Source organism: Mastigoproctus giganteus, chromosome 9 (assembly GCF_048544385.1).
Source record: "Mastigoproctus giganteus isolate SK-2022 chromosome 9, ASM4854438v1, whole genome shotgun sequence".
In the NCBI taxonomy this organism is placed as follows: Eukaryota; Metazoa; Arthropoda; class Arachnida; order Uropygi; family Thelyphonidae; genus Mastigoproctus; species Mastigoproctus giganteus.
Genome location: NC_143583.1, coordinates 220,756,439 through 220,771,671, shown reverse-complemented (window position 1 = coordinate 220,771,671; position 15,233 = coordinate 220,756,439). Strand labels below are relative to the sequence as shown.

Sequence of the window (15,233 nt, the reverse complement as noted above, 5' to 3'; positions counted from 1 at the left end):
ATATCATTTTGCCTAGAAATCGGAGTGTCACTAAAGATAAGCATAGGAGCAGAAGAATCCTTTTTGCGAGATATAAGACAAGATTGAGTTTTAGAAGGGTTAAAATCAACTAAGTTGTCTTTGCCCCACTAGAGAATTACCTGAAGATCGGCATTTAAGGAATTGGCAGCAGATTTTCGAGAACTTGAAGCTGATTGAGCTGGACAAGGTTTCTCAAAATGGAAAGTTGAATGCAATGTGCTATCATCGGCAAAACTATGGATAGGATTTCCAGTCAATGGAAGAAGGTCATTGATATACAAGAGGAAAAGAGTGGAGGAAAGAACTGAAACTTGGGGGACACCGGCATTAGTGGAGAAGTTAGAAGACAGAGAGCCATCTACCATCACCCTCAGTGAGCGATCAGAGAGAAAACTGGATAACCAATTACTAAAAACAGTTGGCAAACCATAAGATGGAAGCTTGTTTAGAAGACCTTTATGCCAAACACGATCAAAAGCCTTTGAGATGTCAAGAGCAACTACTTGTGTTTCACCGAACCTTTCCATTGAATTAGTCCATAAATGGGTAACATAAGCCAGAATATCACCAGTGGATCGACACTGACGGAATCCATACTGGCGATCGTTGATCAGACGGAAGGTTTCTAGGTAGTTTAAGAGTTGGCGGTTAATTGATTTCTCCATTACTTTAGAAAGAGTAGAAGTAATTGCAATGGGACGATAATTGGATGGGAGGGATTTGTCACCCTTTTTAGGAACTGGCTGGATATGAGCAAATTTCCAAGCAGAAGGAAAAACACCTTTGGAATAAGAAAGTGAAAAAAGGCGGCAGAGAATAGGAGTAAGTTCAGGAGCACAGGTTTTGAGAACAAGTGGAGAAATACCATCAGGACCTGGAGCTTTCTTAGCATCAAGATTCATCAAAATCCTTCTGATATCCTTTTGACGGAAGACCACAGGAGGCATTGAATGGAGCGTGTTAGGAATGGTGGGAGGTGTTTTACCAAGATCATTAATACATGAGCTGGAAGAAAAATGGGATGCTAGCAGGTCAGCTTTATCCTTGGCTGAAGTGACAACAGAACCATCTGGTTTGGACAGAGGTGGGAGCAGATATGGGCAAAAGTTGCGGCCAATAGCTTTGGAAAGAGACCAGAATGCTCGGCTACCATTAGGGCAAGAAGCAAGTTTTCTACTAGTTAGCCTGTTCAAACTCTAGTTTGGACTGATTAATAACTGCTTTACAATTGTTGCGAGCTTTGGTGTAGGCAGAAAATGAAACTGAAGAATTAGAAACAAGCCAATTACGATATGCAACGTTCTTCTCTTGGAAAGCCTTAGCACATTTATTGGAAAACCAAGGTTTAGATAAAGTACGAGATTTTAAAGTGGAGTGTGGGATAAAGAATTCCATTCCTGCAAGAATAATTTTACTGACACGATCTGAGCAAACGTTGACATCAGAAGTTTTGAAACAGTAATCAGACCAAGGAAAAGAAGAAAAGAAGTCTCGCAGGTCATCCCATTTTGCATTCTTGTAATGCCAAACAGCACGAGATTGGGAATAGCCATGAGATAAAGGTTCCATTGGAGAAGAGGCAATCACCAAGTTGTGATCTGAAGTGCCTAAAGGACCTCTCACTTCAACCTTGTACTTAGAAGGGTTGTTTGTGAGAAAAAGATCAAGCGTATTGGCTGTATGATTAGGATTGTCCGGTATTCTTGTAGGTAAATGAACAATCTGTGCTAGGTCATTAGTAATTGCAAAAGCCTCAGCATCTCGACCTGCTGGGTCGGTGTGACTAGAAAATGGAAGCCAGCTGGAGTTGTGAACGTTAAAATCACCAAGGAAAATTACCTCACTGTTAGGAAAGTTGGACTGGAGAAAGTCAAGTGTCAAAGAGCTCCAAGTGATTAGTGGAGTTGGGAGAACGGTAGAGACAACAGATGAATTTTACACAATGAGGTAGAGGGATTTTAAGCCAGAGAAGATCAAGAGAGGAGATTCCAAATTGCCAAGTCTCTGACAGGGAATATCAGAACGGACATATGCACAAGTACCACCTTTGAGGCGAAAGGAATCATACAGCAAATAATTTGGACATCTAAGATGAGCAGTAGTTGAATCAACTGATAACTGAGATTCAGTCAGAAAAAGTACATGGGGTTTGGAAGACTGCAAGTGGAAATGGACATCGTTGAGATTAGAATTGAGACCACGTATATTTGTGAAATGAATTAGGAAGTCCTTGGGAGGTTTAGATCTTTTCGCAGATAAGCTTGCTCTATCATTTTGACAATTCATGGTGTATTCATAGTAAGAAAAGTGGGGGGAGGGGACATGCTGTATGAAGTAATGAAATTTTTGGATATGGCGTACATGTAAGAATATACCCAGATCCTTGACATAACGTGGCCTCGACAATGCTCCCCGCATACACACTACTCGAACTCCCTCCAGTCACTATCTGGCAGAGTAGAGGTAGCAAGATTATACACTAGCTGATCCGGAAGCTTCCTAGAGAGTTACCAATAGGTTCAGTCCGGTGTACTAACTAGCGGCCGGCCTGCGAACACCGTTAAATTGAATAGTTTTAGCATAATTCCGGTATATGTTCCGTTGCTTCTTTTGCCATTTCCGGTTCAATTAGGTCCAGTCCAGGGCATTTCTTATTTTTTGCGCGGCTTGCTGCATCCTGAATTTCTTCTAAGGTGAAGGGGGGTTCTATTTGGTCATTATTATAGCAATTGTTTGCTTGGCAGATAGCCTGCTGCTCATCTGTTAGTGTTGTTGGCAGCTCCTGAAGGATGTTGTCCAGGATGTTCCCAATCGACTCCTCCCAGGTTATGGTTAAATTTCTTTGTGCTGTTTTGGTGGCTGTCACGACTCCCCCCCCCCCGGGAGTTTGTGAGTTGTAATTTTGTATACCACCCCCCCAGGGGTTGCTGTTTCCTGACCCTTGTACCAACCTCTCCCATGATTCTCTTTTTTTTTTTCTTTATCTGTTCGTATAACAATTTCTAGCGATTCTATATTGGTTCCTGAGTTCAGTGACTTCTTGTTGCGGCCAATTCCTCCTAGCCCTCTGAAATTGTTTTCTTCTGTGTTGTACTAATTTCCTCATTCGTGTGAGCTCTGGAGTCCACCAGGGCGTGGCCCCTGCAATGGGGATTCTTCTCTTCATGGTTTTCTCTGCTGCTTCTGTTATTATTTTTGTTAAATCCTTCTGGAGTCATTCTGGGTTTTCGCTCCCGCATTCCTGCTCCCTCAGTGTGTGCAGGTATTGCTGGCCTGCTGTGTGTAGATTCTCTCGGAAGGTGTCCCAGTTTGCCTTGCTGAGGGCGAATCTATTTAGCATGTGCCTGTCGGCAGCTGTTCTTGTCAGGTTCCTTTCTAATGTGAAGGTTATTGTACGATGGTCCGAGGTCGTCCAGGCATTTCTAACCGTCCAATTTGTGATGTGGGTGTCTGTGTTTCTTGTGGCTAATGTTATGTCAATCTCTGCTTCCCATAAGGTGTTGCAGAATGTCGGGAGGCAGAAGGGTTGGTTTTTAACAACAAATATGGAGTTGGCCAGGTGCTCCTCGAGCCTTTGCCCATTCATTGAGCCTCTTCTTTCAGGCATGGTACTGTGCCAGAGGGGAGAACTGCAGTTGACGTTTGCCCCCACTAGTATCTTGTGTCCGCTTAGTGCAGTTTGAAGATTCTCCAGGTATGTTATCGCATAGTCGATTTCTGACCCTGGCCTGCAGTATAGGGCAACCACATAAAGACTTCCCAGGGAGGTGACAAGGTGGGCATATGCTGCCCATGGTGTGCAGAATTGTGGGATTTTTGTGACCGTGATATGGGGGTTCCTGATTATCACAGTTGCCCATGGAGTTTCATCTGTGTACTGCACAATTTTGTATTTAATAGGATATCCCCGTACTTGCTTTTGGTGCATGTACGGTTCCAAAATTATGAGGACGTCAGCTTTTAGTCGGACTTGCTCCGCCACCGTTCTAGCACGCTGTGCATTGAGCTGGTGGAATGTGAGAACGCTGGAGTTGAATTGTTTATGGTGTGTGGCCATAATCTATTCTCTTCTGGTAGGAACTCTTGATTTTTTGGTATGTCGGACACCCAGTATCGCGGATGGAGTGTGAGTGCTCCAGTTTCAGACTCTTACAGTTTGCGCAGGTTGGTGTGTCGGTTTTGTTGGGGCAGGTATTGTACTCATGTCCTTTGCCAGAGCAGTGGCCGCAAGTCGGCTCTCTTTGTGTGCAAGTATGGGTGGTGTGGCCATATCTGCAGCAGCGAAAGCACTTGGGAATGGATATATGTTCCCTGTATCTCAGGCTGCTCCATTCTATATAAATTCTGTTTTGGGTGCTTAAGATTTGCCAAGCAGATGGTGCCAGTTCCACCGTCCAATTTACTCCCATCCTGTTCTTTGCTTTTATTTTGAACTTTGGAAAAATCAGCTAAGAGGGTTCCAACTCTGGGAAGTGGCTCTCTAAGTTCTTTCTATAAATCTCGTTGGTTAATTGCTGCGGATCTATGTCATACTCTACATCGAATATTAGTATAGTTGGGCCTTTCTTTTTCGGTAATCCTGCCTTTAGCCCTAATATGGTTATTTTCTCATTTGCTTTTATATCTTCTATCTCCTTCTCGCTCTCAGTCTCAATCACAATCCCTGGGTTCCTGGTTTTGCGGATAGACTTTATCCTGGTGTTTTGAAAGTCTTCCTTCGTATTATCTATGACTTTTTGTTTGATTTGCTCACTTGATTGGTTGCTGTCCCTGGTAGGTCTCAGTATCACTATATTTGGAGTTTTTGTGAGTACTTTCTTCTTTTGAACTTGTAATTCGCTGGTTTTTTCGCTCTCACTTCGGGTTTGCCTCAGCGCTTGGGCATATGATGGGGTGCGCTGTAGCATTTGTTTGCCACCATCAGCATCTTTATGTGCTTCTAGGGCTGCAAGCGCCCTCTGGTGCTCCACATTTGTTTGCAGGAGGATTGTTTCTAATTTAGTCCATTGAAGGACTATGTCTGTTCTTAAGGTTGAAGAAATTCTGCTACTGTTATCCTTCATTATGTTTTCTAGAGTGGCTCGCAGGGTGAGCACTTGCTCAAGGACTGTTCCCTGTGGCAACGAGAGATCCAGGGGGGAGATTTTTTCCCTCGTTTTTGCTTTGTTCCTGTCGATCTCTTGCTTCACTATTGCTCCCCATTTCCCGGTCTGGTTTTTCAATATTGTACCTCTTGTTTCTCCTCTTGCAGGTGGTGTCTTGTCTGGTTTCGTCCTGTTCTTCTGGTTTGTCCAGGGTGGGTTTCACCACTCGCTTGTCGGTAGATGTCTGGGAACCCTCTGGCTAGCCTTGTTGACTGTCTGGCATCTCCTCCAGGTCTTGTGTTCCCATATCCAGAATTGGATAATGGTGCCAAGATAATTTTTTGCAGCAGGATGAAATCTGAGGGATGAAAATCCACGGGATGAAAGCTTCTGAGGGGCAGTTGCTGAGTTGCTTTGCTGCTGGGGTGCAGTGTTTAGTTCAGAATCTCAGAGTTTAACGAGTGGGAGGGGGGAAGTCTTAACCCCTAGATATGAAGAATACTGGATGATGAGCTTGGTTTATTGTTCGTCCTGGGGGGGCCATTGGGAGCATGGCACTGCGCATATTATTATATATATGTTCTCAATATCTTAAATGTAATGAAATGAATAACTTCTATTTATATTTTAAATCAAATAAATTTAGTACCAATTCTGGATATAGATGTCTTGAGGTACGTAGCTACCAACTCACGCTAACGTTCACTCAAACAGGGCTTGACCGCGTGGTGTACACTGTGAACAAAGGCCTTTGTTTATTAACCAGCATACTAAAGTCAAACGAGGAAAACTAGCAAAATATCCAAAATTCATCATGAAAGTTACACGTGGTTATAGAACTGTTCGATTACTGTTCCCGATAATTACAATGATCAATATTTAGGAGTTATTTGTGGTACTATTTACTTTAACAAAATTGGCAATATAACAATATACAATGCAAAATCATGTTGTGACCCGGCGAAATCAACGCTAATAAAAATTACCATAACTTTCGATTACCTTGGCCGATCTTCACGAAGCACAATGTGAGATACAGTTTAAATTATGCCTTTTACTACTATCTTTTAAGAAGTACCTTTTCCTTTTAGGAGTTTTCTATGGTGTTTATAACACCAATATTATATAGATAATTATTACTCTTAAAAATATCATGCCCAGTTGCATTTAGTCTTACTTAATTTAATACATATAGAGATATTGATTTTACAAACATAATGTTATAACTTACCTCCTATTAAGTTAATACATATAACTTAATAGAAGTTATATGTATTAACTTAATAGGAGATACAAAATTCATATAATGTAACTCAGTAGGAAATAAAACTATCAGCTGCCCACATCAATGCCAGAGCTTCAATTGAACATCAGGCAACAGAGCAGCAATTCCCAAGGCAGAATCTGCTGGTCCCACAGGAACTAGTTGTTGTTAGGGAACAGGGAAAATATTATGCAAAAAGGATAGCTGGAACAGGACCAGGGTAGGTCTATCAGAGGCAAAAGTTCATGACGTAGAGCAGATATCTTTTAACAGCAGAAAAGGTGATATTGTTGAACAAGTTGGCACTAATGATATTAAGAGTAGGAGAACACGTGAATTACTTAATAAGTAGGAGTCAATGTTAAAAAAAAAAGGTGTGGTGTACCACACTGGTGCAGCAGGAGGTCATGGCAGGTGTGGCAGGAAGATTCAAAGATTTAGAGACATTTTCAAAAAATTCATATGCCAAAAATAAATAAGGTCATTTTCTTATTTATTAGCATTTAGCATTAGTAGAGGCATATGATGCAAGAAAGCAAGCTTATTCAGCATCAGCCAAAAAAAAAAAAAAAAAAAAAAACACACGCACCACTCCCATTTCACCCCTCCGTTCGCTCGAAATACCTGTCCAGTTGAGCCTTAAATTTGTTTAGGCTATCAACTTCAACAACAAGTGATGGAAGTCGGTTCCACCAACCAACCACCCACTGGCCAAAGGCAAATTTCCGCACATCTATCCGACATCCGTCCTTCCTCAATTTGAATTTATGCCCTCTGAGCTGATTATTCTGAGCAAGATGAAGAATCCCATTGGCATTGAGCATGCTGAAACCACTCAAAGCCTTATACACCTCTATCAGATCACCTCGCCAGTGCCTAGTCTCCAGACTCTGTAATTTGCAAAACTTAAGCCTTTCTTCGTAAGAGCAACCCTTTGTTCCATTCACTAATCTTGTTGCCCTTCTCTGTACCCGTTCCAGCAGCTCTACATCCTTCTTGAAATGAGGCCTCCAGACCTGTATACAGTACTCAAGATGTGGCCTAACCATTGCCTTATACAAGGGAATAATCACCTCCTTATCCCTGCTAGACAAATTCCTGTATAACATTGACAAGACACCATGAGCTACTCTTGCAGCTTGTCTGCACTGCTCAGAGAACTTCATATCCGCCTGCACAATTACCCCCAGGTCCTTTTCATTCTCCACCACTGTCAGTGTAGTACCGCAGAGTTGATACGTTGCTCTGGGGTTACTGTTTCCCATATGGAGTACTTTACATTTGTCAATGTTAAACTTCATTTGCCACCTCTCAGCCCATCTGTTCAACCTTTCCAGATCCTGTTGCAGCAGCATAGCGTCAGTAGTGTCCTTAACAACCCTGCCAACCTTTATATCATCTGCAAACTTGGACATTAAACTTGATATCCCATCATCAATATCATTCATAAACACCGAAAACAACAACGACCCAACACTGAACCCTGAGGAACTCCACTAATAACATTAGTCCACGTTGAGCAGTGTCCATTGATTACCACTCTCTGTCTTCTGCCACTCAACCATTCCCTTATCCATAGCAGCAATTTGCCTCCAATGCCACACTGCTCCAATTTGTGCAGCAGTCTTCCATGTGCAACAGTATCAAAAGCCTTTCTAAGATCCAAATATATAATATCAAAGTTATTCCCTGCATCCAGTTCTTTTGTGACTACATCATAGTATCCAATCAAACTGGTCAGGCAAGACCTGCCCTTAACAAAACCATGCTGCGTCTGAGCTATAACTGAATTCTTGTCTAGATGATCCTGCAGTGCTTCTTTAACCAGTGCCTCCATTAATTTACCTGGAACAGAAGTTAAAAACTAACAGGTCTATAATTACTTGTGTCAGCCTTTGTGAATTGGGGTTACATTTGCACATCTCCAGTCTATGGGTACCTCCCCTGAGTCCAAAGAAGCTCTCATAATTATGGCTAGGGGTTTGCTTACCTCCTTTGCTGCCTCCTTTAATATAACTGGATAGATCCCATCCACCCCAGGTGCCTTTTTTATGTTTATCCTCAACAATCTCTCCTCCACTTTCCTCTCAGTTATTACAAAATCATCCAGCTCACTGCCAATGTTTACTTTACCTACATCATTCTCCTTCCTGAATAACTCCTCATGCGTGAATGTAGATGCAAAATACTCCTTTAGATTGTTAGCCACCTGAGCAGGATCCTCAACGGTTGAACCATCAATATCCGGTGGACCAATCTGATTCATCCCTTTCCTTCTTGAGTTTAAATAGGTAAAGAACTCTTTTCTGTTTTTCTTTGCATCCTTTGCCAAGGATTTTTCGTAGTCTGCCTTTGCCTGCCTAATCTCCTTTGTGACTTGGTTACAGACCAACTTATATCTATCATAGGCTTCCATGTCACCCATTAATTTGTATGTATTCCATGCATTTTTCTTCTCTGCCACATGTCTCATTAGTTCATCTGACAACCATTTAGGCCTAAACCTTGAACAATATTTCTTAGTTGGTATGTAAAGCCTGGTAGCCTCCAAGATTAGTTCCTTGAATGCTTCCCATTTTGAGTTTGCTGTTGGTAACATCATCAGTTGGTCCCACTGTATAGAATTTAAATACTGTCTCAGACCATCATAGTCGCCTTTACGAAAACAAAAACCCTTCCCTTTACCTCCGATGGTAGTTACCTCCTTGAGTAAATCCCACTTCAACACACTGTGATCACTGCCACCTAGTGGTTCATTTACCTGCAGATTCTTAATGCATGAAGAATCACTACTGATAATCAGATCAAGAGTATTACTCCCTCTTGTTGCCTCACGAACATGCTGATGTAGAAAACAATCATCCAATAAATCCACAAAAGCCTTGCTAGTGCGCGAGTGACCAACCCACAAATTCCAGTCAATATCTGGGAAATTAAAATCCCACATTATAAGACTCTGATTTACTGGCCCACTCTATTTCCCTGTACAATATCTTATTATACTCATCAGAGTCATTAGGCCTATAGCACACTCCTACTCTCAATTTTGATTTCCCTATGCTTATGTCACACCAAACTGACTCGACACTGCCCTGTCCATCGATGTTGACTGGCTTCACTTCCTTGGACTTTATGTGTTTCTTAACTAATAGCATAACCCCTCCTCCCCTCCTGTGCTGTCTATCCTTTCTATACACGTTGTCTTCCCCAAATTCCAGTTCCGCATTCCTTATATCTGTGTGACACCACATTTCTGATATCCCAACAATATCTGCCTTTGATGTTTTGAGCAATACCTCAAATTCATCAAATTTATTTACCAAACTCCTAGCATTGGTGTACACGCAGGTATACATGCACCTGTTTCTATTCTTGGCTACCCTAACACAACCCATGTGTTTACTTGTACCGCAATGACTCCCAGCAGTCTCTGAAATATCCTGCATCTTGTTTTTCAGGCTTCTGCTCATTTCAATAGAAGCAGTGCAAGAATCACTTCCACCTCTGCCAGTGGCTACTGTTAATCTATTCGTCTTTGTCTCCCCCGAAGCTAGCAGTTTTCCGACCCACCTAACTCTGTCTCGACAGCATCAGCAAAAATTCTTGCACCCTTTCTATTTAAGTGTATCCCATCCCTGTAGAAGCAATCTCTCCTGTTAACAAGTACAGTCCAGGCTGAAAAAAATTCTACCCCTTGAGCCTTGCACAATCCCTCCAGGGCCGAATTGATCGACAAGGCTCTCATCATATACTCCCTCCTATCGTGTCTGGGCAGAATTGCAGACACTTTCAAATTCAACCCTAATTCACGGCTTTTTTTCAACAGTGACCTGTACTTGCTAAGTAATTCCGCCGGTCTTCTACTACTCTTAATATCATTAGTGCCAACGTGTACAACTATATCACCTTTTGTGCCCTTAAAAGATGATATCCGCTCTACAACGTCATCAACCTTTGCCCCTGGCAGACATACCCTGGTCCTATTCCACCTATCCTTTTTGCAAAGTATGTTCCCCGCTTCCCTGACAATAGAGTCACCAACAACTACTAGTTCCTGTGGGACCAGCGCATTCTGCCTAGCGGGCTGCCTCTGTGTTGCCTGATGACCAAGCGCAAGCTCTGGCGTTGATGTGGGCGGCTGAGAGCTTGATGGGCCCCTCAATTTATTTCCTTCGAGGGCATCCACCCTGTCCTTCAAGCTCTCATAAAGGCCCATAACAACGCTGAGTTGTCGCCTGATTTCCTTGCACTCCTTACATCGTGGACACACAAAGACATCCCCCTTGGCAGTATCATGTCCCGTACCCGACTGCTCCGCAAACTCAAGCAAACAGTGCATTTTAAAAGACTGTGATTCAGAGGGCAACTGCCCCCCTCAGTTCTCCCCTGAACCATAGCACTCCGATTAGCTTGAGCCTTTTGCTTTGCTGCCCTGGTCTGAGTGATGATTCCGATTTAATTCAATAAAATTTCAAAACAAAATTAAATCCTTAAGTTATATCCCAAAACAGCTATATGTATTAATTATTTGTTACGATTAAGTCGTTATATATATATATGTATATATATATATATATAGAGTTAAAAGTACAATTTAATTGACAATAAAGTTTATCAAGATTAATAGATTTACTGATTAATTGACAATATTATATTATGCACTGTACTACACTAAGGTTATGCTATTGTGTAAAAATGGCGGGAATTCACGAACGGTACTTAACATGTGGATTTGATACCGTTACCGATACTAAGTAATACCTACAAAATCTCTGTCTAAGTTAAACTTTAAACTAAATATCGTAACTAGGAATATAAAGCTACTCTAGAAATAAGTTAATATGACAATTTAAACTAAAAAATCAGAAAATAAATCAGGAAAAACTTCTCTGTTCCAAGAGCTTAAAAGAGCTTCGTCCGCACAGGCTATTATTTTGTCACATGCAATACAATATGGTAAATATATGTATAGAAACCTGTAAAAATTTCCAGATTTTATTCAGTAATATAATTAATTTTATATGAAATAGATTTTAATAATAACAAAAATAATTTAAAATCTTGAAATTATAAATATACATTTAAAATGTGTTTAACCTGTTTAAAAAAAGAATTTGCCAATCATTTTTAGAAATTGCTACGCATTTCATGAATATGAAATTTTCATGACTATTTCCATGACCCAGTTTCCCTGTCAGAGAAACAGGGAATATATTGTGCAAATAGGATAGGTAGAACACGACCAGGGTGTATCTGCCAGGGGCAAAAGTTGATGACGTTGTAGAGCAGTATCATCTTTTAGGGGGAAAGGTGATGTTGTTGTGCTTGTTGTACATATTGGCACCAAACACAAAGAGTAGGAGAACGGCAGAATTACTTACCAAGCACAGGTCAATGTTTAAAAAAAGCCTCCTCAAGCAACGGTTAAATTTGAAAGTGAATGCAATTCTGCCCAGACATAATAGGAGAGAGTATGTCATGATAGCCTTCTCAATCAATTCAGCAATGGAGAGATTGTGTAAGACTCATGGGATAGAATTTTTCTCAGACTGATATGTGCTTGTGAATAGGAGATACACTTAAATAGAAAGGGTGCAAGAGCTATCAAGGTAGTGTTAGGTGGGTTGGAAAACTGCTAGCTTGGGGGAATACACGGGCTAATACATTAACAGTAGTATCAGCAGAGGTGAAAGTGATTCTTGCACTGCTTCTATTGAAATGAGGAGCAGCCTGGAAAACAAGGTGCGGGGTATTTCAGAGACTATGGGGAGTCATCACAAAATAAGTAAATACATGGGCTGTGTTAGGGTAGCTAAAAATAAGAACAGGTGCATGTATACTTGCATGAACACCAATGCCAGTAGTTTGATAAATAAATTTGAGGAATTTGAAGTGTTGGTCAAAACATTAAAGGCAGATATTGTTGGGATATCAGAGACGTAGTGTCACACAGATATAAGGAATACAAAATTGGAATTTTGGGAGTACAACGTGTACAGGAAGAATAGACAGGATAGGAAGGGAGGAGGGGTTATCTATTAGTTAAGAAACACATAAAATCCAAGGAAGTGAAGCAAGTCGATATCGCTGGACAGTGCAGTGTCGAGTCAGTTTAGTGTGACATAAGCATTGGGAGATCAAAATTGGAGACTAGAGACTAGGCACCAGCGAGGTGATCTGATAGAGGTGTATAAAGCCTTGAATGGTTTGAGCATGCTCAATGCTGATGGGATTCTTCCTCTAGCTCAGAATAATCACCTGAGAGGGCATAAATTCAAATTGAGGAAAGACAGATGTAGGATAGACGTGTGGAAATTTGCCTTTAGCGAGCTGGTGGTTGGTTGGTGGAACAGACTTCCATCCCTTGTAGTGGAGGTTGATAGCCTAAATAAGTTTTAAGGCTCAGCTGGACAGGTATTTTGAACGAACAGAGGGGTGAAGTGGAAGTGGGTTTTTTTTTTTTTTTTTTTTTGGCTGATGCTGCATAAGCTTGCTTTCTTGCATCAAATGCCTCTACTAATGCTAATGCTAACACATAAAATCTAAGGAAGTACAACCAGTTGACATAGTTGTACAGTGCACTGTTGAGTCAGTTTCTTGTGACATAACCACTGAGAAAGCAAAATTGAGATTAGGAGTGTGTTATAGGCCTAATGACTCTGATGAGTATAATAAACAAATGTTCAGAGAACATTTGTTTATTATACTCATTTGAACACCAAGATGTCCTGGTGTTCAATTGAACAAACAGTCATAGGTCCACGCCTTATGCACTTCTGTTGCCAAAATTCTCTCATAGCAGCAGCTGCAATGTTGCTGCTATGTGGTACTACACAGTTGATACATTGTTTCATTCTCTACCACTCAGTATAAGGCAATAGACAGGCCACGCCTTGAGTACTGCCTGCAGGTCTGGAGGCCTCATTTTAGGAAGGATGTAGATTTTCTTGAGCGTGTACAGAGAAGGGCAACAAGATTAGTGACGGGAATGAAGGGATCCTCTTACCAAGAGAGGCTTAAGTTCTGCAAATTGCAGCGGCTGGATCTAGGCACTTGCGAGGTGATCTGATTGAGGTATATATGTCCTTGAATGGGTTGAGCACGCTGAATTCTGATGGGATTCCTTCCACTTGTTCAGATTACGAAACTAAGGGGGGCATAAATTCAAATTGAGGAAAGACAGCTGTAGAATAGATGTGTGGGAATTTGCCTTTAGCCAGTGGGTGGTTAATTGCTGGAACAAACTTTCATCTGTCGTGGAAGTTGATAGGTTAAATAAATTTAAAGAAGAACTGGACAAACATTTAGAGGGAATGGTTGTGTAAATTTTTTTTTTGGCTGATGCTACATAAGCTCATATGCTTGCTTTCTTGCATCACATGCTATGATTACTATTACACAGTTGATACACTGTTTCATTTCAAGCAGTGCAGATGGTCTGCAAGAATAGCTCATGCTGTCTAGTCAATGATATACAGGAATGTTTCTAGCAGGGATAAGGAGGTGATTATCCCCTTGTATAAGGCAATGGTCAGGCCACACCTTGAGTGCTGTATACAGGTCTGGAGGCCACATTTTAGGAAGGATGTAGAGAAGATGGAACGAGTACAGAGAAGGGAAACAAGATTAGTGAATGGAACAAATGGTTGCTGTTATGAAGAAAGGCTTAAGTTTTACAAAGTACAGTGTCTGGAGACTAGGCACCTGTGAGGTGATCTGATTGAGGTGTATAAGGTCTTGAGTGGTTTGAGCATGCTCAATACTGATGAGACTCTTTCACTTGCCCAGATTAATTGCCTGAGAGAACATAAATTCTAATTTTGGAAAGACAATTGTAGAATAGATGTGTGGAAATTTGCCTTTAGCCAGCGGGTGGTTGATTGCTGGAACAAACTTCCATCTGTTGATGTAGAAGTTGACTGCTTAAATAAATTCAAGGCAGAACTAGACAAACATTTGGAGCGAATGGATGGGTGAAATGGGAAGTGTTTTTTTTTTTTTTTTGGCTGATGTATAAGCTTGCTTTCTTGCATCACATGCCTCTACTTATGCTAATGCTGCATCTTTTCTGAAAAGAACATTTTCAAGAGTGCTCATCTTTGTCTATATGATTAGCGAATTCCTCTCATTGTGGTTTGTTGCCAGGCTTAATTTCCTGCATGATTTGCACTTTGTAAGAATAAAGTTTCAATCTCTTACGAACCACCCTGTGCAATATTGATTGTGGTATTTGCAGCTGCAGGATTGTTTGGTGGATAGATTTTGTAGGACTTCTGGTAAACACTTCCTGACTTTGCAAAACTTTATCTGCAGAGACATTAGCCCTTCCTGTTCCTTTCTGATGTAGTATACTGCCAATTTCTTGAAACTGTTTCAACCACTGCCTCACTGATTGTTCCATATGGATCTTTCTGGAATTCTTGTTGAAACATCTTTTTATACAGTCATTGGAGGTTTGATATTCCACAGCCCCAATGCACATTGCTTTCTCCTGCATTGTCACAATTTAATGCTCTACCTGTTGCAATGCCTGCTAGGATCAAGGCTGCTAACTGCATAAGAAAAAATTGATTGAATTACTTTTATAACTGCAGCAAACTGTTTTACAATACCTGTTACAATATAATTTTAATCGAGCTTCATAATCAGGTGAATAATTTATAGACACCCTGCACATTCAGACATCTGTGAACTTATGGGTAACTAAACTGTTCCAGAGAAATGTGGTGGGAATATTAAAGACATAAATCAACTCTCTTCATGCAGATGTATTAATACAGTGTACAAAAATTTAAAATGTTTCATGAAACTAACTGTAAAACATGTGTTACTTTATGGTTGTTAGATGTAGACTTTCAAATAGA

General features: G+C 40.9%; 1 protein-coding gene across 1 annotated transcript in view; it reads right to left on the bottom strand.

The window, feature by feature from the left end:
- Nucleotides 1–15,233, bottom strand: part of LOC150081128 (adenosine 5'-monophosphoramidase HINT3-like) — a 156,116-nt gene that overhangs the window by 59,105 nt on the left and 81,778 nt on the right. The window lies entirely within an intron of this gene.